General features: G+C 32.4%; 1 protein-coding gene across 10 annotated transcripts in view; it reads left to right on the forward strand.

Annotated features, from left to right (window-relative positions):
* The window catches only part of Zbtb20 (zinc finger and BTB domain containing 20), an 806,989-nt gene that overhangs the window by 198,326 nt on the left and 581,474 nt on the right, over window positions 1–27,189 (forward strand). The window lies entirely within an intron of this gene.

The following is a 27,189-nucleotide window of genomic DNA, read 5'->3' on the forward strand; positions in this document are numbered from 1 at the left end:
ATGCTTTTGACTCTTTCTCTTTGTATAGATTTTTTCCTTAGGAGTTGTTCTAAAGTTGAAATATATGTACCTAACTTTTTATAGTGTTCACTATAAATATTTTATCACTTTAAGTAGAATACACAATTTTTTATCACTTTAAGTAGAATACACAAATTTCATCACCATATAGGTCCTTTTTCCATCCCAATTTTACATTAGAGTTGTTTTCTATGTTGTATCTATATACATTGAAAACCCCATTAGATCATGCTATAAGTTTTTATTTTAAATTGTCAAAACATTTTAAAGAACTCAAGAAAAGATTTTTTTTATGTTTACTCATGTGATATTTTTATTATATTATTTTTTATTATATTATTTTATTCCTTTTGCTCTTTCCTTATTCTTAATGTTTAATGAAACCTCAAGTTCTGTGAAACCTTTTTTTTTGTAGTCAAGGTTTATACTTTTATTTTTTTTTGCTTTGTATTTTTTATTGATATTTTTAAAAAAATAAAAGACAGCAGCATGCAGTACAATTCTTATTACACATATATAGTATAACTTTTCATATTTCTGGTTGTATATAAAGTATGTTGACACCAATTCATGTCTTCATACATGTACTTTGGATTATGATGTCCATCACATTCCACCATCCTTACTAATCCCCTGCCCCCTCCCTTTCCCTCCCACCTCTCGCCCCACTTTAGCCAATCCAAAAAAAAAAAAAAAAAAAGCCGAATGTTTTTTTCTGATATAAGGAGGCTGACTCATAGTGGGGTAGGGAGGGAGAGCATGGGAGGAATAGATGAGGTTTAAGTTTCCTTGTGGTATCTTTTTCCTTCTGTCTGGAGAACTTCCTTTAGCAAATCTTTTAAGGGAGGTCTCCTGGCAACAGATTTTCTTCATTCTCCTTCATCTGACAATGTCTTTATTTCTCTTTATTTTATCCATATTTTTTCTTCATTTTTTTCATTTGTTATATATGACAGCAGAATGCATTACAATTCATTTTATACATAAAGAGCACAATTTTTCATATCTGGTTGTACACAAATAGAGTTACAGCATTTGTGTCTTCATACATGTACTTAGGGCAATGATGTCCATCTCATTCCACCATCTTTCCTATTCCCATCCCCCCACCCTTCCCACTCTCCGCTTTTCCCCTTTGCTCTATCTAGAGTTCATCTAACCCTTCCATATCCCACTCCCACCACATTATGAATCAGCAGCCTTAAATCAGAGAAAACATTAGGTTTTGGGGGATTGACTAACTTCACTTAGCATTATATTCTCCAACTCCATTTATTTACCTGCAAATGCCATGATTTTATCCTCTTTTAATGCTGAATAATATTTCATTACGTATATAGACCACATTTTCTTTATCCATTAATCTTCTGAAGGGCATCTAGATTGGTTCCACAGTTTAGCTATTATGAATTGTGCTGCTATAAACATTGATGTAGCTGTGTCACTATAGTGTGCTGATTTAAAGTCCTTTGAGTTAGACCAAGGAGTGGGAAAACTGGGTCAAATGGTGGTCCCATTACCAGTTTTCCAAGGATTCTCCATACTGCTTTCCATATTGGCTGCACCAATTTGCAATACTACCAGAAGTGCATGAGTGTGCCTTTTTCCCCACATCCTCACCAACACTTATTGTTTGTATTCTTAATAACTGCCATTCTCACTGGAGTGAGATGAAATCTTAGAGTTGATTTGCATTTCTCTAATTGCTAGAGATGTTGAACATTTTTTCATATAATTGTTGATTGATTGTATATCCTCTTCTGAGAAGTGTCTTTTCAGGTCCTTGGCCTATTTATTGATTGGGTTATTATTATTATTATTTTTTTTTTTTGGTGTTCAGATTTTTGAGTTCTTTATATACCCTAGAGAGTAGTGTTCTATCTGATGTGTGAGGGGTAAAAATTTGCTCCTAAGATGTAGACTCTCTATTTACCTCACAGATTGTTTCTTTTGCTGAGAAGAAACTTTTTAGTTTGAATCCACCCCATTTATTGATTCTTGATTTTAATTCTTATGCTATAGGATTCTTATTAGGGAAGTTGGGACCTAATCTGACATGATGAAGATTAGGGCCTACTTTTTCTTCTACTAGATGGTTTAATTCCTAGGTTCTTATTCCACTTTGAGTTGAGTTTTGTGCAGGGTAAGAGATAAGGATTTAATTTCATGTTGTTGCATATGGATTTCCAATTTTTCCAGCACCATTTGTTGAAGAGGCTCTCTTTTCTCCAATGTATGTTTTTGGCACCTTTGTCTAATAAAAGATAATTGTAATTTTGTGGGTTAGTATCTGTGTTCTCTATTCTGTACCATTGGTCTATAAGTCTATTTTAGTGCTGATACCATGATTTTTTTTTTTTTAGTATTGCACTGTAGTATAATTTAAGGTCTGGTATAGTGATGCCACCTGCTTCACTCTTCTTGCTAAGGATTTCTTTAGCTATTCTGGGTCTCTTATTTTTCCAGATGAATTTCATGACTGACTTTTCTATTTCTATTGGGAATGACATTGGGATTTTGATTGGTATTGCATTAAATCTCTATAGTGCTTTTGGAAGTATGGTCATTTTGATAACATTAATTCTGCCTATCCACAAACAAGGTAGATTTTTCTATCTTCTAAGGTCTTATTTAATTTCTTTCTTTAGCATTCTGTAGTTTTTGTTGTAGAGGTCTTTCACTTCTTTCATTAAGTTAATTCCCAAGTACTTTACTTTTTTTTTTTTTTTTAGGCTATTGTAAATGGAGTAGTTTTCCTTATTTCCCTTTCAGAGGAGTTGTTATTGGTATACAGGAATGCCTTGATTTATGGGTGTTGATTTTGTATTCTGCTACTTTGCTGAATTCATTTACTAGTTCTAGAAGTTTTCTGATGGAAATTTTGGGGTCTTTTAGGTATATAATCATATCATTGGCAAATAGTGCTAATTTGAGTTCTTCTTTACCTATCTGTATCCCTTTAATTTCTTTCATCAGTCTTAATTGCTCTGGTCAATGTTTCAAGAACTATGTTAAACAGAAGTGGTGAAAGAGGGCATTCCTGTCTTGTTCCAGTTTTTAGAGGAAATGTTTTCAATTTTTCTCCATTTAGAATGATGTTGGCTGGGACTTAGCGTAGATAGCTTTTATGATGTTGATATATGTTCCTGTTATCCCTAGTTTTTCTAGTGTTCTGAACATAAAGGGGTGCTGTATTTTGTCAAATGTTTTTTTCTGCATCTATTGAGATGATCATGTGATTCTTATCTTTAAATGTATTGATGAGATGAATTACATTTATTGATTTCTGTATGTTGAACCAACCTTGCATCTCTGGGATGAACCCCACTTGATCCGGGTGTACTATTTTTTGATATGCTTTTGCATTTGATTTGCCAGAATTCTATGGAGAATTTTGCATTTATGTTCATTAGAGATATTGGTCTGAAGTTTTCTTTCTTTGATGTATCTTTGGCTGGTTTTGGAATCAGAGTGATATTGGCCTCATAGAATGAGTTTGGAAGTGTTCTTTCTTTTTTTATTTCCTGAAATAAATTGAAGAGTATTCATATCAGTTCTTTTTTAAAGGTCTTATAGAACTGGGCTGTGTATTCATCAGGTCCTGGGCTTTTCTTGATGGGTAGGCTTCTTATGGTGTCTTCTATTTCATCACTTGAAATTGATGTGTTTAAATTGTGTATATTATCCTGATTCAATGTGGGCAAATCATATGACTCTAGAAATTTATCAATGTCTTTGATATTTTCTTTTTTATTGGAGTACAAGTTTTCAAAATAATTTCTGATTATCTTCTGTATTTCTGTAGTATCTGTTGTGATATTTCCCTTTTCATCAGATATGTTAGTAATTTGAGTTTTCTCTCTCCTTCTCTTCCTTAGTATGGCTAAGGGTTTTCCAATTTTATTTAATTTTTCAAAGAACCAACTTTTTGTTTAGTCAATTTTTTTTAATTGTTTCTTTTGTTTCAATTTCATTGATTTTAGCTCTGATTTTAATTATTTCCTGTCTTCTACTGTTTTTGGTGTTGATTTGTTCTTCTTTTTCTAGGGTTTTGATATGTAATGTTAAATCATTTATTTTTTTGACTTTTTCTTCTTTTAAGGAATGAACTCCATGCAATGAACATTCCTCTTAGTACTGCCTTCAGAGTGTCCCAGAGATTTCAATATGTTTTATCTGTGTTCTTATTCACCTCTAAGATATTTTTAATCTCCTCCTTGATGTCTTTTGCCAACCCATTGTTCATTCAGTAGCATATTCTTTAATCTCCAGGGGTTGGAATAGCTTTTATTTTTTATTTTATCATTGGTTTCTAATTTTATTCCATTATGATCTGATAGAATGCAGGGTAGTATCTCTACTTTTTATATTGCTAAGAATTGCTTTGTGGCATAATATATGGTCTATTTTAGAGAAGGATACATGTGCTGCTGAGAAGAAAGTGCATTCACTAGTTGAAGGATGATATATATATATGTCAGTTAAGTCTAAGTTATTTATTATGTTATTGAGTTCTATAGTTTCTTTGTTCAGCTTTTGTTTGGAAGATTTATTTTACTGGACATAGCATTCTATGTTGACAGTTCTTTTCTCACAGCAGTTTATAAAAAAAGGTGTGTCATTTCCTTCTGACTTCTGTGGTTTATGATGAGAAATCCATGGTCATTTGAATCATTTTCCTCTGTAGATAATGAGTGATTTCCTCTGAAGGTTTTCAAGATATTTTTCATTGTCCACAATTTCCAGCTTTTAGTTTTAATGTATATGGACATAGATTGTTTTTGTTTTTATCCTGTTTGGGGTTTGCTTCTAGAATCTGTAGGTTTATGTATTTCACAAAAATCTGGGAAGTTTCAAGCCATTATGTTTTCAAAATTTTTTTTCAGTATCATACTCTTTATTTTGGTCTCATGACATAAATGCTAGATTTCTTGATATTGTCACATAGATCCCTGAACCACTCTTTACTTTTTTTCTCTTGTTCACAGGAATAGTTTCAATTCATCTACTTTAAAGTTCACTGAATCATTTTTTCTGTCATCTTTGTTTTGTTAATTTAGAATATCTGGTGACTTTGTCATTGTTCTTTGTTTCATTTTTCAGTTTCAAACTTTTTTATTGTTATTGGAGAATTTTTATAATAACTAATTTAAAGTGCCAAATGATCCTAACATCTATGTCATTTCAGTTTTTGTGTCTTTTGGTAATATTTTCTCATGCAAGTTGAGATTTTCCTGGTTCTTCATACACCTAGTAATTTCAAATTGTATCTTGGACATTTTTAATGTTATCTTAAGAGACTTTTGAGTCTTATTTAAAATTTTTTAGAGAATGTTGATATTTTTGTTTTAGCAGTCAATGGATCTGAAGTTCTAGTTGCAAGTTACAAATTTCTGTCTTTAGTTCCAGTGTCAGTTTTGTTTTCAGTGCTATTTAGAGCTGTCTTGTGTGTTATGTCACTGGCCAACCTAGAACTTATGAATTGGTCTATCTGTTAATTTAGTTCTTGATGTATTTTACATGCTGATTAACATCATATCAATTTATGGGCAAGTCAAGATGAGTCCTCAATTTCATATTCCTATGAGGTCACTTTCTTGAGCCCCCCTTTCCTCCATGATCTCACCAGAGTTTTCCAGTTCCCTGAAACTCCTTCTTATGATCCTACAGTCAGTGAGCTGTGGCTTTATTTACTTTACTCTGGTGCACATTTTTTTGCGATTGTTCTCATGTTTAAGGCCAAGTTGCTGAAGGACAGAGAAAAAGAGAGAAATATAACCAATGGGAGTTAATCCAACCCTTATGGACCATAAATATCTTTAAAACTATTTTTTAAATTAAACATTTTATTGCAAAAAAACATACACATAAAAAGTTCAGAAATCATAAAATACAAATAAGTGAATTTTCAGAAAGTGGACATACCTGTATATGCAGCACCCAGACCAAGAAACAATATATTACCAGACCATTACCCATTATACATTCAACCAGTCTTGATTCCCACCGGATAACCACTGTTGTTACTTCTAATATAATAGATTAGTTTTGACTGTTTCTGAACAACATAGAAATAGAATCATATGGTATATGTTCTTTTGTATCTGGTTTCTTTTGCTCAACATTATGCTTGTGAGATTCCTTTGTATTGTGTCACATCTGTGTGTAGTTGCAGATTTTTTTAAAAATTCACTATTTTATAATATTCCTATGTATTAACACTATATAAAGTCAGCTTTTTGTCACTAAGGCCTGAAAAAAGCAACTTTGAGGAGGAAGTTTATTCAGGGCTCAAGGTTTCAGAGGTTCAGTCATGATCAGCTGATTCCATTGCTCTGGTGCTAAGGTGAGGCAGAACCTGGCAGAAGCATAGTAGAGGAAAGCTGTTCAGATCACTGAAGCACTGGGACAGAGCAAGATGGTAGGGGAAAAATACAAACCTCAAAGGTAGGACATCCCCCCAGTAACCTGTTTTGTATCTTAAACATGTACAGGTATTACCTACTAGAGCAGTCCTTTCAAGTTATTAATGCATCAAGTGGACTAATCACTGATTAGGTCACAAATCTCATAATCTGATCATGAGCTTTCAGGTGAGGCCTTCTATCCAAACCACAAAAAACACATATCAATTTTGTTACTTAAAAAAAATAAACCTATTTTAATATAAATAAACATTTGGATTGCTTTCAGTTTGAGACTATTATGTTTATTGTGACCATAAGCATATTCCAATACACATTGTACAAATCTAAGCATTTCTGTTGAACATGAACTAAAGAGTGATACTGTTGATATGTTTAGTTTTAGTTTTAAAAGATAATGTCAAACATTTTTTCAAAGTTTTTATACCAATTTCTAGTTTTTTGGTTCTGTATGAGAGTTCTAATTGTTCTAATCTGACAACACTTAATATTCTCCTTTTCATTTTAATTTTTTTTTTTGGGTATGTGTGGCTTTAGTTTGCATTTCTCTATTGAGATTATAGAAATTTTTCCTTTAATGTGTTTACAAAGTAAGTTCAATTAATTTATTTTTGGATGTTAATCCACCCTTGCTTTTCTAAAATAAATTCTACTTGATATTGATATATTATGCTTTTTGTGAAGAATTAGATTGTTAATATTTTTAAGGTATTTTTTATGTCCATTAGAAAGGGTGAATGACCTATAATGTTTCCCTTATCTTAAAGTTTTTGGTGAAGTAGCTATACTTTTGAAAAATGAGTTATAAAATATTCCCTCTACTTTTACTTTTTGTTTGGTACTGGGGATTGAACCCAGGGACACGTTACCACTAAGCTACATCCCTATTTCTTTTTCTTTTTCTTTTTTTTAATTTTCCCTAAATTGCTGAGGCTGGTCTTAAACTTGGGGTTCTCTTGCCTCCACTTCTAAAGTCACTGGGATTATAGGCATGTGCCACTTGGCCCAACTCTACTTCTTCTCTTACGGGAGTTTATATTATTTTTCTTTTATATGTTGGAAAGAATTTACCTGCGCGCTATTTGGGCTAGAAATTTTCTTTGTGAAAAGGCTTTAGTAGTAGTAGTAGTATACTCTTGGATGCTTAACCACTGAGACACATCCTGAGTTCTTCTATGGTTCTTTCTTTTTTCTTTGTCTTTTTTTTTCTTTTCTTTTTTTTCTTCTTTTTTTTTGTGATTGGAGCTTGATAAATTGCTTAGTGCCTGGATAAGTTGCTGAGGCTAGCTTTGAACTTGTGGTCCTTCTTCCTCAGTCTCCTAAGTCACTGGGATTATAGGCATGTACCACTGCACCTGGTTTCTTTGTGGAAAGACTTAGATAAGATATTCAGTTTCTTTTAAAGATGTAGACCTGCACAGGTAAATTCTATAATTATACCATTTTTCCTTTGGTTGATGTTCCATTGATAATTTTTTCATACTATAACTTTCAACTTTTCTGGATGGTCATATTTCAAGTATAATTATTGTAAATAGTCATAATGTTGTGTTCGTTAAATTTTAGTGTGACATTATTTTTCATTGCACATTTAGTCAATCTATATTAATTTTAGTTAGTGGTATTTGTGAATTTAATTCTGTCATTCTCTCTGTTTTTCTACTTTTGCTTGCTCTTTAATGTTTACCATTTCTTTTTTCTTCTTTATTTTTAATTAGTCTTTTTATTTCATTTCTTCTTTTTATGTTGCTAATTGTATATTTTTAACTTTTAGTTTAAGTTTTGTCCAAAATCAGCTATCTTGATGCAGCTCCAAAGCACAACTTTTGTCTTCTCTGAAAGAAATTTCTTATTGCTCTCATCCTAAGCTTTGTGCTCAGGCTCATTTTGTGATGTGGCATAGGAATTAGCAGATGTCTTGAGTGAAAAAGTGGTAAACAATATAGAGCTTATGTCACTGTTTTTTCATTCTTTATAAGATTTTGAGTTTAAAGTTGGAAATACTTTGGTTAGAACCTTGTGTCTTCAAACAGTTTTTTAAATTATTTGAATTTATTCAGTTTTTAAAGTTTTTCTACTTGTTGAAAGCTGCTCTATCATAGTAGAAATGGAAGTCTTCTTATCATTTCTGATTAACCTGATATGTGAGGGAGAGTGGTAATTAACTACTACTATGAGTCTTTACAAAGTAATTTCTAAAGACATACTACTTCTTCCATATATATTTTATATTTTCCTCTATATGAATTCTGTATATATATGTGGACATAAATATTATTCTTTAGTCTTTAAAATACAAGAAGAGCTTTTTACTGAAGCTGATTTCCCTTTAATGAGTGGATTAGCCTCCATTTTAATTTAATATTCATCATCCCAGAAAAACTATATGGTTCTGAAATAAAAAATTTCCACAAATAATATTATTTTCTAAAAGAAAGTTGGTTATCCTTAGTTGAAAGGAAATATTCTAATTTAGGGAATTACATGCATTCTGAATCTAGGAATTCATGTAAAAGAAATAATCTGAATACTAAAAAAAACCCCAATAAAATAAAGGTATTATGTGTGAATAAGCTAATTGTAATCTTCTTAAAAAAATAATTGGAAGGGCTGGGATTGTGGCCCAGCAGTAGAGTGCCCACCTAGCATGTGCAACGCCCTGGGTTCAATCTCAGCACCGCATAAAAATAAAATAAAGATATTTTGTCCAACTACAACTAAAAAATAAATATTTAAAAAAATAATTGGAAACTGGAAAAATGTAAATGTCCAAATATAAGACTAGATTAAAAACTGTGTCTTGGTTCCATCAATAGAATATACTGCATCTATTAAAATGAAAAAATTACTTATTATAATTTTAAGTAAAATAAAAAATTAAGATTTAACAAAGTATAGATGTTTATATTAAGAAAAGCTTTTAAATTATTCATTTTTTAGGATTGGAGAAAGCAAATCAATTTGGAAAATTGTTTTTTGGACTTTCCAATTTTTAAATAAAATATATGACAGTTAGTTGGAAAATGAAGTATTCAAAATGAAAAGAAATAAAATATTTAAATATGTTAGAGTGGACAGTAAGTTATAGAAACATACAGATACGTCAGAGAAAACAAAGATAAGACAAAAATTCTGAAACATATTATCTTTAAGAATTCTGAAAAACAGTTTTGTAAATGCAACATATCATTAAACAGAGCCAATGGCAAGAATGGAAAAGAAAAAAAAATATTTTATTCATTGTACTGGGTTTTTGTTAATTTCTTTTAACTTGTAGATGAACACAATACCTTTATTTTGCTTATTTGTTTTTATGTGGTGCTGGGGATTGGATCCAGTGTCTCACACATTCTAGGAAAATACTCTACCACTGAGCTACAACCATAGCCCTGGTACTGGGTTTTCTGAATGGAAATTGATGCTTTATATGTTTTTCTCTGACTATTGAGTATACACATTCTAGCAACACTCTAAGGTATGACTTCTGCCTATGTACTGTGTGTGTTCATCAGTGTGTTCATCTTTCAATATAAAATTGAATAGTTATTATGAGTGGCACTGTACTTTTAGGTTCTGTGCAAGCAAATCAAAAGTCACAGTGTAATGGGATAAGACTTATGGTTTAGCCATCTATTTCAAATCATTTATAGGAGTGCATATTTCAAACTGGAATGTGCCATGTCCTAAAAATACCTGTCCTTTGATGAAGGGCATTTCATTACCTTTTTTGACTTATCTGCTCACATATCAATGAAAAAGTCTGATTACCATTGGATTAATTCATGTAAATTAAAAAATAAGGACATTATCCAGTTATTTCTGACTTTCTAAGGGCCATGGAAAGATTCCTGAATCCTCCTTAGTCCGCCAAACCTTCTCAGGTTTCATAGATTGCACTCATGTTCCCTAACTAGACAAACGCATTTTCCAGGTCTATTTGAATGACATACAAGATGTAATGCATACCTCTATTATTTAGCTTATGCATATTTCTTTTTTTCTCTTAAAACCCACCAATAAATGATGTGCAGAACACATATAATGATCACTCATTTACTCCAGCCAAACTAATAGCATGGACAATATTTATGATTTGCCAGTATCAGCAATAGAAAAATCCTTGTCATCTGTCTCCTCAGGAAGTCAGGTAGTTTAAACATTCCTGAAATTATAACCTGTGTGTATGTATGCAAATGCACATATATCACATGAGAATGTGTGTGAATTTTCAGTTTGTGTCCTGAAAGTTAAGGATTGGCATTTCTTCTCTTTGTTGTATTATATTATTTTATGTTAACAACCTTGCCTTTTTTTCTTTTGTTTTTCCTCCACTTTCTTTTCTCCACCTTCATTTCCAAGGTGTCCCTGATCATCCAATTCTTATTAGGTAGTTAAATTATGCACGTGCCAATCTCTGTGTCCCCAAACACACATAGCTAATCAAGAATAAAAACCATTTATTGTAAATTTACCTCTAGAATGAGTCCTTCTTTGCTCTGATTTTGAGGATGGATAGACACTCATTATGATATGGTAGACAATTATAACATGCACATTTAGAGTGTAGTTGGATAGAAGAGTACTCTGTGTTAGGTGTTAAGACTTTTATTTTACTCATTTAAAGACAAAGATTTAAATGTGCTTGTTTAAATTCAACAAGCCCTTAGAGCTATGAGGCCTTGGGGGTAAGAGGTGCTTAAAACCAAATAGCACAGGAGCTGAAGAAGTAATTATATGCCAGACTGAAGAAGGAGCTGAACAAAGAGTGAGCTGATCTGGGAACAGGGGATGGCAAACGAAATTATGTCCTAGGTTATTCACAAGCCAAGAAAAAAGACCAGAAAACATGCTTCTCCATACATTTTTACCAAATTTTACAAAGTGCAATATTTTTCAGATAGTTAGATAATCTAATTTCATCCTTCTTTTTTCTTTAATCTAAACTGTTTACAATCTTAATTGGAAGGATGTTTTTAGTGAAGAACACAAAGACTTCATAATATATTGTATATTCTGGATTCAAGGTGAGAGGAAATAAAAAATAATTGGAGTAGAATTTTAATGTCCTATTTCCCTTGAAGACCACCCTCTAAAGCCCCCTCACCTCTGTGTCACCTCTTCCACAAGACAGCATGATGGGAAAGAGGGGGGTGGGAATTACTCTGAGCAGATTTTAGTATTCTGAGATGTTGGGATGAATTTTATTTACAGATTTAAAATGCCCCACCTTCTCTGATTACTAAGAACATGAGGAGACAAATAAATATATATTCTTTATTTCAAATCTTTTCAAATCCTCAAGAAAAGACTCAAGGCTTTAATTGACAAATTGACACTTTTTTTTAAAAAAAAAGTGCCCCCCACTTTTTTTAAAGATCCTAGTTCTGGGTAGTAAAGCATTGAAGTAACCATGACCCCAAATTTTTGATGTTTTTCATTTCTCTTAAAGTTGACAGGTCATCTTTGATGAAAGTAAAATTTATACCCATAAAAACTGATTTTTGATAGGTCAATCAATCTAACTACAAAAAGAGGGGTTTTTTTTTGCATTTCTAGAAATATTTTCTTAAGTAAACATACAAATATGCTTACATATATTTATATAAGCATATGCACATATGTGTTTTTCCAAGGAAAATCCCTTAAAACAAAAAATTCTGACATTTTGGTGATGAGAATAATAATTTTATTTTAAAAGTCAATATTGAAATCTGTTTTACTATAGTATTATAACAAGGCAAAAAGAAGTTTCAAATTAGCAACCCATTGCTAAGCTTTTAAACGAGTACATTTTGTTCTGTTATTTTTTACTAAACTAAATGGAAAACTAAAAGGGACTCAGTTTATCATGTCCTGTCTGATAATACCCTAGAGAACTGAAAGGAAAAAAGAGGATGGACACATAAAAGGTCACAGTACATGTAAATCTTGCAGGTAGCTTCCACCGAAGTCTTCTGGAATGAGGAGTGGGGTTTGAGAAGATTTCTGGCTGTTAGCTCAGAAATTAGATCCTATTTTCCAGGTGGACTCATGTTGGATATTCAATTGTTTATTTATTGAAAAATATTTGTTAAGTACCACTGTGTTACAGACATAGAAATTTTGGCTCAAAAATTTATAATACAAATACCTGATTTAGGAGAACTTATATTCAGTAGGAGGAAAGGTTTGGTGGTATTTAAAATGGAATGGACAATTTCAGTACAGAGTAAAGTTCTGTGACAGAAGTCAGCATAGATTTGAGGAGTGGTAGGCAGCAAATCTAGTGAAGGTTCTCCTGAAGAGTTAACAACCAAAGAGTAAAGGAGGTTTTCCAGGGAAGAATCTGGGAATGGGAGAGAGATAAGACAGCACATTTTAGGCAATGGGAAATAGCCCATTCAAGGGACAACAATATAGAGTCTCATTAGAGCAATAGCTTGATCAGATTCAAGTGTTAGAGACTTTAAGAAGAGAGATGGGGGTAATTGCTGAAGGGTGCTCCAGTGATAGAGATGCACTGGATTAATAACTTAATTTCTATGGTATTTATAGAGAAGGTGTAAGTGGAGTTATTTGTAAGTGAGGTAGCAAAAAGATGGTCTAATGGCCTTTATAATCTCATTGGGATAGATAGCAGATTTCTTTGCTCCTAGCAAAGGAGGAGTGATGGGGTAGAATATATAAGGAAAGAAGGAAGTTTTGAAATAGATGTCCAATATAAAAGAAAAGAGAATTGATTAGGGATTCTTAGAAAAATTTAGTAAGCAACTTTTAGGGCCCAGATAAGTTTGAAGGCTGTGGATGTGTAGTAGTTATTTTTTGTGAGCTTGTCTGATCCACTTTAGCTTTTGTAATGGAGGAAATGGCACATAGCTAGACTGCTCAAGGATTGGCTAGTGTTCTTCCTATTTCCCCCACTTACTTATTGTCTGAAGAATGAGTATTGGACTGATACTTATGATTCTTTGAGGATATGGCAGGGGTGGCTGATGATAAAGTTTGGTTCAAGTTTAAATCAGGCTTTAATTGACAAAAAGTTATTGTTACTAGAAGAAGGCTTGAGAAAATAACTGGTACCAAGTTAGTGGATAAGTTCCTTAGCCTACTTAGCTTTCACATGGAATAATTAATTTTGAGGCATGTTCTATAATGTTTCCCAGAACATCCCAGTAGGACTGAACTCCAGTTTATAATATCAGTAAATTTCTTAATAAATGTTCTCTTTAATGACTTTGTTTCTGTTTCATTTATAGCCATTTCACAGAATACTCCGAGACTCAGTGGCTTAAAATAACAAGAATTTGTTATTTCTCACATTTCTGTGGTGTGGCCAATTTTAACTAGGCAGTTCTGCTCTGGTTGGTAATAGCTGGGGTCACTTATGTACCTGCACTTGTGTGAAAGTTTGTCTGGGGCAAGACTGTCCATGATGACTTTACTTATAGGCCTCGAGCTTCAATGCAGTGAGGGGCATGGTGGGGTCTCTTAGGGCCTTTCTGTCTCCACATGGCTTCTCAGCATTCTCAGCATTCATACTTTCTTTTGATGGTGTCTGCAACCCAAGATAAAAAAAGAAGAAGCTGCCAGAACTCTTTGGCTCCGACCTCACATACAGTTACTTCTGCCACAACTATCGGGCAAAAAATGGTTCAAGGCCAGCCCTGATTCAGGAGTGGGTAACAAGCTCTGCTTTCTGATGGTAAGGACAGTGTACCAGAACAGTGTTCCATGGCACCAATGTTCTTTGTAGACATTCTATCTTATTTCCCTTTTTTGCCTCTTATTCTTTCTCACAGAATGGTGTTTTCTAGAGTCATGTCCCAAATTAACTACTTTTAATAAATTTTTTTCGAGACATCTAAACTAAGAGATATTGGTGAGTGAGACAGAGGGAAACCAAGAAGTGTTTGAGAGTATTACTAACAGAATAAAGTGATGGATTGGAGTATATGGATTGGGTGAGAGAAAGAATATAATATAAAAGGAGTTAAAAGAGCAGAAACTTAGAGAGGCCTAGATATTGACGAAATCCTTCTGTAATGTTAAAGAACCAGATATGAGAAGTTTATCAAAGTGAGAAACCTAGAAGGAAAAGAGACTATGGTCATAGATCCAGCAATGTTGTGATGCTCCTAGGGAATGACAAGGAGAAGCTATTAGAGCAAATATTTTGTTGATCAGTATACAGACAGGCTGCTGCTACCACCTTGTTTTTCAGGCTTGCCACTTTTGAAAACAGTTCTGTGGATTTTACACTAGGTGAACATTTCTACAGCTTTTCAAGTTAAAGATGCTAAATCTGGAGAGGAGGTGGTCATTAATGTAGTCAGGGCAAAGTCTCTGGCAGAATGAAGTTGCTCCAAACCAGCTACTGGAAAATCTCCTTGCTTACTAGAGCTTAAATCTGCACATGGATGTTACCTTCTAAAATTGAGACTTGAACTGAAATAAAATGTATGAGAAAGAAGAAAAACTTCAGAGAGAGAGTGGGACCAAGTCATGGTATCCTCAGCTGATATTCTGACTCTTAGTGGGGTAGGGAGGGGAAGCATGGGAGGAATAGATGGATTCTAGATAAGGAAGAGGGGTGGGAGGGAAAGGGAGTGGGCAGGGGATTAGCAAGGATGGTGGAATGTGATAGATATCATTATCTAAAGTATATGTATGAAGACACAAATTGGGTGTCAACATACCTTATATACAGAGATATGAAAAATTGTGGTATATATGTATAATAAGAATTATAATGCATTCCTCTCTCATTTTTTTTAAATCAATTAAAAAAAATCACCTGGCCTTTTTGAAACCTACTTCTTTTTTATAATAATGGTGTTAATACCACTGTGGAGTTTAATGAGATTAAATGATAAAATACATTTTAATTGCCTAGCACAAAATTGAATATAAGTGAATATTAATTCTCTTATTCTTCTTTCCTCCATCCTGTAAACTAAGACTCATAGGTAAAGTACATTGTACTTTGTCTTTTAACCATTGTAGCTTATTTCTAAAGAAGTACAGTTCATGTTTTCTAGTATGTAGTACTTTGTTGGCCTATAGAGTTCATTTTATCTCCCTTAGTTCTTTTTCAATACTAAGCATTGACTTAGTAATGCGTGTTCAATTGGAGGAAATGTTTTTGACTTTTGTTTTTACTTTAAATGGAGGGCAAAAAGATATATATGTATTAAGTAGCCCAAATACTCTGGCTTAGAGCTAGGTGTGGTGGTGCATGCCTGTAATCCCAGTGACTCAGGTGGCTTAGGCAGGATGATCACAAGTTTGAAGCTAGCCTTAGCCATTTAGCAAGGTACTAAGCAACATACTAAGACCGTGTCTCAAAATTAAAGAAAAAAAAATTAAAAGTGCTGGGGATATTCCTCACTGGTAAAGCATCCCTGGGTTCAATCCTTAGTACCACCACCACCACCACCATCATCGTCGTCTTGGAAAAAATATTTTCTATACATACACATTTTAACAAGAACTAAGCTTCACCTGAACTCTTGTTATATTATTATTTATATTATTGAATTTTATATTTGAGTGATTATAGTTATATTCAAGTAACTTGTTTGTAGAATTTTGTGAATTACAAATGAAACTTGGAAGTTCTTGTCTAAAAAATTTCATTTGAAAAAGTAAAAATCCTTATCATTAGTATGGTCATAGATTGTTTCATTCTTATTGCCTTTCAAAACAAAATAAAGACTGGTGGTACCTGATTTCAAATATTTCATACTTTAAATGATTTTAAAATGTTGCAACACAGTTGCACATCTGAGCTGTATGTGTAACCTTTTAAATGACAGAAGCTGAAAGTAAGAAATGGAAAGTAATTTTTTTTCTCATCTTGGTGTTTAATTTAGTTTACCAGTTTATATTTAAACTGATGTAAATTATAATATTTTTGGATAATTTCTTTTTATACTCATATGGTCATGAAATGGGAACATTCAGAATTCCTTCTGATTGAGTTTTGCCTTTGATGGTTTGTCATCCAGGAAGTACCTTTTTCCCATAACAAAATACTCCATTTCTCTTCTTTCTCATCTCTCCCAGTTTTACAGAACCATCTATGGGTCCTGGCTGTTAGCTCAGAAATTAGATCCTATTTTCCAGGTGGACTCATGTTGGATATTCAATTGACTATTAGTTTTCTAGATCTATAGCCTTACTCCTGCTTCCCAGGCTAATTGTTATGTCCTTCATATTATGTGATTACTAATCTCCTGCAATGTGATTCAAAGTAGCATAGTTTACTGCCCAAAGGACAGGGTTCTCTCTGCTCCTCTTTCATAGTCTTTGCTTCTTCCCACTATATATTATTGTTATTCATGTATATATGTATTTTAGTACATTTAACTTATGGTAGATTATGAACTACCTAAAAGCAGATTCAAAATTCTTCCTTATATCTATGTATCTCACAGTGGACAGCATAGTACCTTGTACTATCCAGGTGCTTAAGAAATGTTTGTTAAGCTTATTTGAATAAATGTCATCCCAGGAAGTTGGAAAAAGTATTGTATTACTTACCCTGATTTTCATTTCTGAGCAGAAGTTTTTATAAGATAGATCTATAGTTCTCAGAATTTTAAAAGACAATATTTTAGCATCTTTTTCTTGAAATTCAAAAGTCTCATTGCTTAGTCTTCAAATTTAAGATTATTTACCACAATCTATTTTAAAAAATTTCCCACTCACCTGAAGTACTAATATAAACAAATTTCTTATCTCCATAAGAAAGACAATTTCAGATATCAGTTAAACAACTTGCTTGAGATTATGTGTGAAGGGGGTAGCTTTATTATTATTATTATTTTGTACTTTTATTAAAGACATAACATCGCTATCCAAAAAGACTTTATTTATTTACTTACTTACTTATTAATTTGGAGGGACCTGAAATCAGAGGAATTTGCTAGACCTATTTTTTAGAAATCATATAATAAGGCTTCAGACATTGAAGAATTCAGAAATAAGATATTTGTGTAAAATGTTGCAATTGGAAAGTAGAAGCTTTCTGTCTAACCTTATATTTCACATGAGTACACTGAAGCCTGGGTGGATAAAGGGACTGTTCAAAAGTCTCATAGTTACTTATTGGTAGAATCTTACCTTCTAATGATGGGGATGTTTTTCACTATAATATAACAACATTATATATAGAGATATATCACAGGAGAAGACTGTCTATTGAAATTATTTCATGTGATGGATGTCTTGCAGAGATTAGGTTCTTACTGAGTTTTAAATAACATTTTTCCTATCATTTGAGGTTACCATGTCCTATAATGCATCAACCCAGAAAACATTTATATTGATGGAGGTGTATGGTCTCTACATTTATCCATAAATTAGATGTGCTTTCACTTTTATTTTATATATGAATGTGTGATTGTTTTTGATTCAGAAATTATAATTTAATTTGAAATGTAATCATTGCCTATTATTGAGAAAAATTTTCAAGCTTGAGGTATGTTATAAGTTACCATAAATCTTGGCAAAAAAATTTGGACAGAGAATTATTTTCTTCCACTTTACTTATGTGATCTGATGAAGAATTATGGTCTTTAAGCATTTGACCAGTGTTTTAATTTTCATTTCTGAAACTCTTGAGAAGTTGGTATATGTAAATTTCACTTGCATTCTTATCTATTTAGTGGCAGATATTTCTGTAACTTTATTTTTTTGCCTGATTCATTGCTCCTTCAACTGTTTTGTTCAAATTTCTCCCAGAAGCAGATTGTATGTTTCTAGTCTTTTACTCCACTAAAAACCTCTATTTCTTGGTATGTTTTTAGAACTTTCTTTTTTTCTGTTTCTTTATAGCCTTCTATTCCCAAAACTAATAATAAGGCAAGTTTTTTGCTCTGTTGTAGAAAAATAAACTTCTAGCAAAACACACAAAAAACCTGCAAAAAAAAAAAAACACAAAAAAACTGTAAACTGGGCACAAACAAAACGAAACACAACTATGTAAGAATTTTTGAGAATGACAAAGATTATGAAAACATTAGAGATTCAAAATTTTATTAGAAATTGGAATGAGGTGGGGTGAGTTTCATAGTTTTGTGGCTTTTCCTGAGGGTATCAGCAATTGTAGTGACATGACAAACCTAAATTCTGAAAGAAACCCTGAAAAGCAGGGTACCTACAGTTAGAGAGTGAGGGGCAATACAGAAAGGAAAGATGAAGAGATAGAGAGGCTCAAATTGTGAGTATAAACTCTACCTAAGTCTTTGGCTCACTCCTAAACCACACATGTGCAGGGGGAACTGAAAACTATACAAAATGAAATCTCAATAGCCAGAGTTTGTAGTATGAGAGTAGCCAAGATGATGGCCTGCTACAACAAAAATATCAGCATTACTTGGCTAAATTTAACAGAGTATACAGTATTCCCATTAATATCAGCAATCTCTGAGAAAAAATCCAAAGTTACTTCAAGTATAAAACCCCATTTAAATGTTGCCCTTTATCATGGGTGAAGAAAATCAACAGAAGGCAATCCCATAATCACTAGATGTTGGCATTATGAGGCAAAAAAAAAAAAAAAAATTAAAGAAAGCATTTTTTTTAGTGAGTTTTTTGCACCATTGTGAGCAAAAGACCTGTCAAGAACAATGTAGAAGAGGAAAAGTTTATTTTGGCATAGGGTTCAGAGGTTTAGTGGATAGTCAGCAGACTCCATAGCTCTGGGAATAAGTTATAGTAGAAGGGCATGCTGGAGGAAAGTGGATCTGGACATGACAACAGGAAACAGAGATCTCTGCTCACCAGGAACAAAATATAAACCCCAGAGTTACACCCATAGTGACCTACTTCCTCTAGCCACACCCTACTTGTCTACAGTTATCACCCATAATCCATCATTGCATTAATCCATTGATTGTTATGTCTCCCATAATTTGATAATTTCAACTCTGAAAATTCTTGGATTGTTTCACACATAAACTTTTGGGGAACACCTCAGATCTCAACTATAAAAGTTTTAAAATTGTGTTTAATGAGGGGAAGGAAAAAATAGTCAAAATGTATAAAAAGATAGGAAATCCTACCAGGGAAAGGAAAAAAAATACAAAAGGTACCAAATGGGGATTTAGAATAAAAATCTATGTATTATTGGGGCTGGGGATATGGCTCAAGCGGTAGTGCGCTCGCCTGGCATGCGTGCGGCCCGGTTTGATCCTCAGCACCACATGTTGTGTCCGCCGAAAACTAAAAAAAAAAAAAATATATTAAAAAAATCTATGTATTATTAAATATATGAATTACCTAATAAGATTAATAGCATAATAGATGTGGGTTGGAAAGAAAAGTCAGTAAACTTGAATGCTTGAATGTAGATCAATAGAAATTCTCCAATCTCAAAAGCAGCAAAAACAAACAAGCAAACAAACAAAAACAAACAGTAGGGCATCAGAAACCTGAAGTACAGTTTCATTTATGTTTTCATTTATTTTTGATTTAAAAATATTCTCTTGACAAAGTCTATATACATTCAATGTTTACAAATTAATTCCTGTTTCTATTACCACCCATTCTGTATATCATATACTCAGAACTAGTTCACCTCTAAGCCCTAGAATGTACCATCCTAATTTTATTTTTTGAAGTTTTATTTTTTTTAACCTTTTTAGATTCCATGTGAGTTCATCATATATCATTTGTCTTTCTGTGCCTGCCCCATTTCACTTATTTTGTGATCCAGGTTCTTTCGTGTTCTTGGAAATGGCAGAATTTCCTTACTTTTGTGGTTCAATAATATTTAATTTTGTAAGTGTATTTTTAATTATAGTGGACAGTTTTTAAAATTACAATGGATAGTTTTTTCCATATATTGGCTATTGTAAATAATGCTGCATGAGTATGGGGGTACAACTGAACTTCTCTTAGATATTAGTATTCTGCACTTTACTTTTATTCCCATCTCCACATTTAATTCTATCAATATCATATTTTGTAAATTTTATTTTTGTGTATCCATTCACAAATTATTATAGTTAGTTTTGGAATTTTGTATTTTAACCTTAATACTAAAATAAAAACGTTACTTAAACACCAGCATTATAATATTTAAGTATTCTGAATTTAACAGTATATTTACTTTCACCAGTTAGTTTTATCTTTTCATGTTTTTTCTCTTGTCACTTAGTGGCCTTTTGTTTACCTTCAAAGAACTCCTGTTAGCATTTTTTGTAAGGCAGATTTTATGGGGATGAATCCCCTTACCTTTTGTTGGTCTGAGAATGGAAATCACTGATAGTCTTATTGTCATTTCCTTATATGTGGCATTTATCTTTTCTCTTATTACTTTCAAGATTTTCTCTATTACTTACTTTTGACAATTTGATTATAACTTGTGTTGGAGTAGTCTTCTTTTGGTTGATCTCTCTTGGAGTCTACTATTTCATGAATATAGATGTCCATTTCCCTCCCAAGATTTGGTATATTTCAGTTGATATTTCTTTCCCTTTTTCTCTCCATCTCTTCTCCTCTGAGACTTTCATATTCTTGTATTCATACAGTTGATATTGTCATATAGACCCCTTAAGCATTCTTTATTTTTTTCAATCTTCTGTTTTTTCTTCTAATTGGATAATTTTAAATTACCATCATTGAGATCACCAGTTCTTTCCTTTGCATTATTGAATTGTATATTGAAGCTTACTGTTGAATTTTTAAAAATTTTTGTCATTGTACTATTCATGTCCAGAATTTCTATTTAGTTTTTTTCTATGATTCTACTTCTTTAATTCTCATTTTGTTCATTATTTTTAAAATTTAATTTAATTAACTATCTATGTATTTCTACATATTGTTGGGCTTCTTTAATCTGATTGTTTTTATTTATTTATTTATTGTGATGACATACTGTTCTCACACTGTAGCTGAGAGGAGGTATAACCCAATTTCCAGAACCTTTTCAGGATCAAAACTAAGACCAAAGTTGGCATTAATTGTACCTGACTCCTCCAAGGTCTCTTGGTAAATGGTTTTGGTAGCAGGACCAAGGTAATACAGAGTTGTAATGAGCCCACAGGAAAATGTGCTGAAGTTGGAGTTGAGACTACCATTGGCAAGTCTGCCACCTGGGTGTGGTTCAGCTTTCTCATATTGAAATTTTTTAATTTTTAAAAATTCACTTTGTTGGGCTGGGGATGTGGCTCAAGCAGTAACGCGCTCGCCTGGCATGCGCAGGGCGCTGGGTTCCATCCTCAGCACCACATAAAATAAAATAAAGATGTTGTGTCCACCGAAAACTGAAAAACAAATATTAAAAAATTCTCTCTCTCTCTCTCTCTCTCTCTCTCTCTCTCTCTCTCTCTCTCTCTCTCTCTCTTTAAAAAAAATCACTTTGTAGTTGTTGAGACCATTATTTTGTTCATTTATTTATATGTGGTGCTGAGAATCCAACCCAGTGCCTCACACATGCTAGGCAACTGCTGTACCACTGAGCAACAATCCCAGCCCGATATTCTTAAATCTTAGGCTCCATGGTGGCTTCAAAGATTCCTATCTGAATCCCAATATTTTCATGGGACATTGTTTCCATGTAGAACTGCAAAATTTTTGTTGGTATGGTGGGAAATTTGAACCAGCAACTTCTTATTCCACTAACTAGCCAACCTCTTATTCCACCTTCTGTGTACAGTAATTGAAAGTTTAATGTATCAATAATTGAAGAACAAGAATAAATATTTTAAAATTGAAGTAAAAACTTTCCAAATTTTGTGACACATATTGAAGTTTGATGAACATCAAACATAGTAAATTTGAAGAAAATAATGCCTAGGAATATCATAATTAAATTTCTAGAAATAAAAAATTATGCTACATTCAAAATTAAATTGGTTAGACAGTCTGCATGATTTCCTGTATGTATGAGAATACTCTTTAAATATATGAGTAAGTATATCAGTCTGTGCCTCATATTAACTCTATGGGGTTGAGCCCATCTCCTTTCTTTGAGCATCACTAAAATTATAATAAAAGTGAAGATAAAACTACCTCACAAGGCTGATTTTATATATATATATATATATATATATATATATATATATATATATATATATATACTCAATTAAATAAAAAATGCAGTTTATTTTTTAACAAATAATAAACTTAGTAAAGCACTTAATAGCAGCCAAATTAATGATAGATATTTTATTTTTCTGAGTGTTTCTGATGGCTTGTGCCTCTTCTTACTCTTTTTTTTTTTAAATTTTTTATTGTGGGTTGTTCAAAACATTACAAATTTCTTGACATATCATATTCCACACTTTGATTCAAGTGGGTTATGTACTCCCACCTTCACCCCATACACAGATTGCAGAATCACATCAGTTACACATCCATTGATTTACATATTGCCATACTAGTGTCTGTTGTGCTCCGCTGCCTTTCCCATCCTACACCCTCCCCCCTCCCCACCTCTTCCCTCCCCTCCCCTCCTCTCTCTCTACCCCCTCCACTGTATAACCCTGAGGGTCTCCTTCCATTACCATGCAATTTCCCTTCTCTCTCCCTTTCCCTCCCACCTCTCCTCCCTGTTAAATGTTAATCTTCTTCTCCTGCTCTTCGTCCCTACTCTGATCTTAGTTACTCTCCTTATATCAAAGAAGACATTTGGCATTTGTTTTTTAGGGATTGGCTAGCTTCACTTAGCATAATCTGCTCTAATGCCATCCATTTCCCTGTAAATTCTATGATTTTGTCATTTTTTAATGCAGAGTAATACTCCATTGTGTATAAATGCCACATTTTTTTTTATCCATTCGTCTATTGAAGGGCATCTAGGTTGGTTCCACAGTCTTGCTATTGTGAACTGTGCTGCTATGAACATCGATGTAGCAGTGTCCCTGTAGCATGCTCTTTTTAGGTCTTTAGGGAATAGACCAAGAAGGGGAATAGCTGGGTCAAATGGTGGCTCCATTCCCAGCTTTCCAAGAAATCTCCATACTGCTTTCCAAATTGGCTGCACCAATCTGCAGTCCCACCAGCAATGTACAAGTGTACCCTTTTCCCCACATCCTCGCCAGCACTTGCTGTTGTTTGACTTCATAATGGCTGCCAATCTTACTGGAGTGAGATGGTATCTTAGGGTGGTTTTGATTTGCATTTCTCTGACAGCTAGAGATGTTGAGCATTTTTTCATGTACTTGTTGATTGACTGTATGTCCTCCTCTGAGAAGTGTCTGTTCAGGTCCTTGGCCCATTTGTTGATAGGGTTGTTTGTTCTCTTATTGTCTAATTTTTTGAGTTCTTTGTATACTCTGGATATTAGGGCTCTATCTGAAGTGTGAGGAGTAAAGATTTGTTCCCAGGGTGTAGGCTCCCTATTTACCTCTCTTATTGTTTCTTTTGCTGAGAAAAAACTTCTTACTCTTAATTATTATGGTTTCCCTTTCTCATAATCCTTTATCTGGTTTTGATGTCAGTATCCAAGGATCTTATACAAGAAATGAGGTGCTTTATTATTTTGTACAGTCCAGTTTTTTAATGTAGATATTAACTGAGTTTTAAAGGTTTATTAAAATTTATATTTAAATCCTTCTGGATCTGATTGTGTGTGTGTGTGTGTGTGTGTGTATGTGTGTGTGTGGGTGCGTGCGTGCGCACGCATTTAACTATTTAGATTTGTTAGTTCTTCCTGAATTACTCATATATTTTTGCAAAATTATCCATTTGATTTTAGTTTTAAAATGACTTGTATACTTAGTTCAAATAATTGACACAAAGTTGTTCATGGTATTCAGTAATAATTTTAAATATCCAAATCGATTTTTTCCTTTTTAAGATTGTTTATTTTACCTTCTCTTTTAATGATAAATTTTCCCAGTGATTTATCCACTGTATTAGATTTTTCAAAGACATATAACATTTTATTTTGTTGACTATCTTTATGTTTGTATCCTTTATTTCACTTATATTTGCTAATTATTTTGTTAATTTTCTGCTACCACATTTTTTAGTCTTACTTAGTTTTAACTTATGTCTTGTCTTTTTTGGTGTAACTTAAAGATATTTATTTCTAAGACTGCTTCAGCTACATTCCATGAGTTTTGGTATGTATTATATACATTGTCATTCATTCAGTTCTGTATGTATATGAATGTTCAAATTTTTATTAATTTTGATCTGATTTATATACAACTTTTTTAGGTTTTAAAAATTATATCCTTGGAACATTTTTAGTAAAGGGACATATTTTTGTTAAGGTCTAAAGTAACTTGTGTTTAGGGGAGATGATAAAATGATTCTAATTCTTTGGTGTATATTGAAACTTACTGTGTGGCTTGATATAAGATCAGTTTTTGTAGATTTTCCATGCATGTCTGGAAGGCATGTATATCTTATAATTATTAGATGCAAAGCTTTATTAGAGCTTTATTATTTGTTAATTACATTATTGAGTTGCTAAGTTATTATTATTACTTTTTTATTGGCCACTTGTTCTGGCATTTAATGATAGAAATATGGTAAAACCTTCCATTATGACTGAGAAGTTTGCTCTTTGTGTTTCATATATTTTATATTCATGCTATTAGATGCTTAGAGAGGCATTTTATTAAATCTTATTGATGAATTATTTCATTTTTATTATTTAATGACTATCTTTATTCCTTAATAATTCTTTTATGTAGAATGCAGTTTATTGGACTTTAATATAACTACTTCAGTTTTCCTGTCCTTGTACTTTCATGAAAACATTCTTATTATATTTTAGCTCTCTCTCCTGTAGAGAGCATGCCACTGATATTTTAAAAATCCAAACTATTACTTTTAATCAGAAATTTAATTGCTTTCTATTTATTGTGATTACTTGTACACTTCACTACTAAAAACTTATTTTGTTCCTCCTGTTAATATGCTATTTCTTTAATTTTTCATTCTTTATTATCCTCTGTTGTATAGTTGGGGTTGCTCAAGTTCACTACTCTCTTAAAGATCATATATTGTAGTTTAATTTCTAATTAAAAATAATGACCTTTAAATATTTAATAATCATCCTTTATTTAATAATTCTATTTGACCATGTATCTCTGTTCTTTCAAACCATATATAATCTTTAGAATATTTTATTTTCAATTACACCTGACCCTATCCTACATCTTAGTTTATCTAATATTAGTATTAACTTGTTTTTATATCCATTATAATAATTGATATTATTTAATATTTTATACTAAAAACTTATTCAAGATCTCATAGGTGGTGCCACAACAGTGGCATATTCAGTGACATGTTGGAGCTCACTGGTGAGCTAGTGTTGACTAGTGAGCTCTAACAAGCAATAGCTAATTATGTGTATCTCTTTCCAAGTTCACATTCAGTTACACAATTTTTGTAGCTGAAATTAGCCTGATGGGAGAACTTATATCACTGAATTCAGTTAACACTACAAATGAGTATTTTGTTTCTTTGCCATATGTTTTTAAGGAACCAATTTATTGAATATTTACCATTACACCACTATCAGTATCCTTATTTCTCATTTTAAATCTAATCTTTTATTCTGGGTTACATTTACTTATTATTTTTTAATATTCTTCTAATGCAGGCAATGATAAGCAAACAATCTTTACCTGAAACTGCACTTCATTCTCACTTTTTCGTAATAGTTTAGCTGAATGTATAACTTAAGGTATTTATTTTCTTTTAGTACTGTGAGGATATTATTTCTTTTTTGTATATTAGTGTTGCTCTGAAGAAGTCAGCTAATTATTTAGTTGAGTTTCCCCTGTAGATAATCAAGCTTCCCTCTTTGTCTTAATATTTATAGAAGTTCTGAACTGTTTGGTTCTCAGATTTACTCTTTTGTGTTATTCTACTTTGTTGCCTTTGTTGCAATCTGAATTTATTAGGTCCACAAATCTGTTTTCTTCTGGCGAGGTTCAGCCAGTATTAATAATTAATGATGGATTAAGGGATAGAAGGAGAGAAGAAATGAAAATATTTCTCCATTGTCAGCCTGAGCGACATATCTGATGACAATCTCATGTCTTCTGTAGTTGCAGCTCCAGCTGATCTTGACCACCAGAACTTCTCATTTTTCTCTTCTGTCTCTTGCTATTGCTAATCTCTAAGTTGTGTTGCTGTCCCTTGGTTTGCTTATCAAACTTTTCTACCATGCACTTTAAATTGTCTTGCACTCTTGAGTGGTTTATGTTTCTACAGTTGGATCCAGAATTATAGTGTTATAGATTTTATAGTTTTGTAATATATATATAGATTTGTATTTATTTTATTTCACTTGGCATTTGTGCACTATGCATCTGAGGTTTTATATTTTTCACCAACTCTGGAAATGATCCATAATCACTTCAGATATTGTGCTTTTGTCTGTATTTTCTCATTCTCAAATACTAAACATGTGTTACAGCTTTCTAATTTGATTATATTTCTTAATCTTTTAAAATATTTTCTTTATTTCTCTTTTCATCGTGGATAAATTCCTTAAAATTATCTCTCAGTTCAGTAATTTATCCTCTAGCTACATTTAATGTACTGTAGTCTCATTTAGCACTAATTTTAATGACAAATTTATTTCTATAAATCTTTTCTAATCAAATATGTTGTTTTTATAATTACTTTTTACATTTTCTTTTTATTTAAATTTTTTTCTTATTATTCTTAACATATTCCCACAAAATTTGAGGTTAATATTCTGTTACTTCAATTCTTAAGGGTTCATTTTTTTACTTAATGCTCATATTTAATTTAAAGTGTTTGATGAAGAACATTTCCTGAT

This window comes from Marmota flaviventris, chromosome 8, assembly GCF_047511675.1.
Source record: "Marmota flaviventris isolate mMarFla1 chromosome 8, mMarFla1.hap1, whole genome shotgun sequence".
In the NCBI taxonomy this organism is placed as follows: Eukaryota; Metazoa; Chordata; class Mammalia; order Rodentia; family Sciuridae; genus Marmota; species Marmota flaviventris.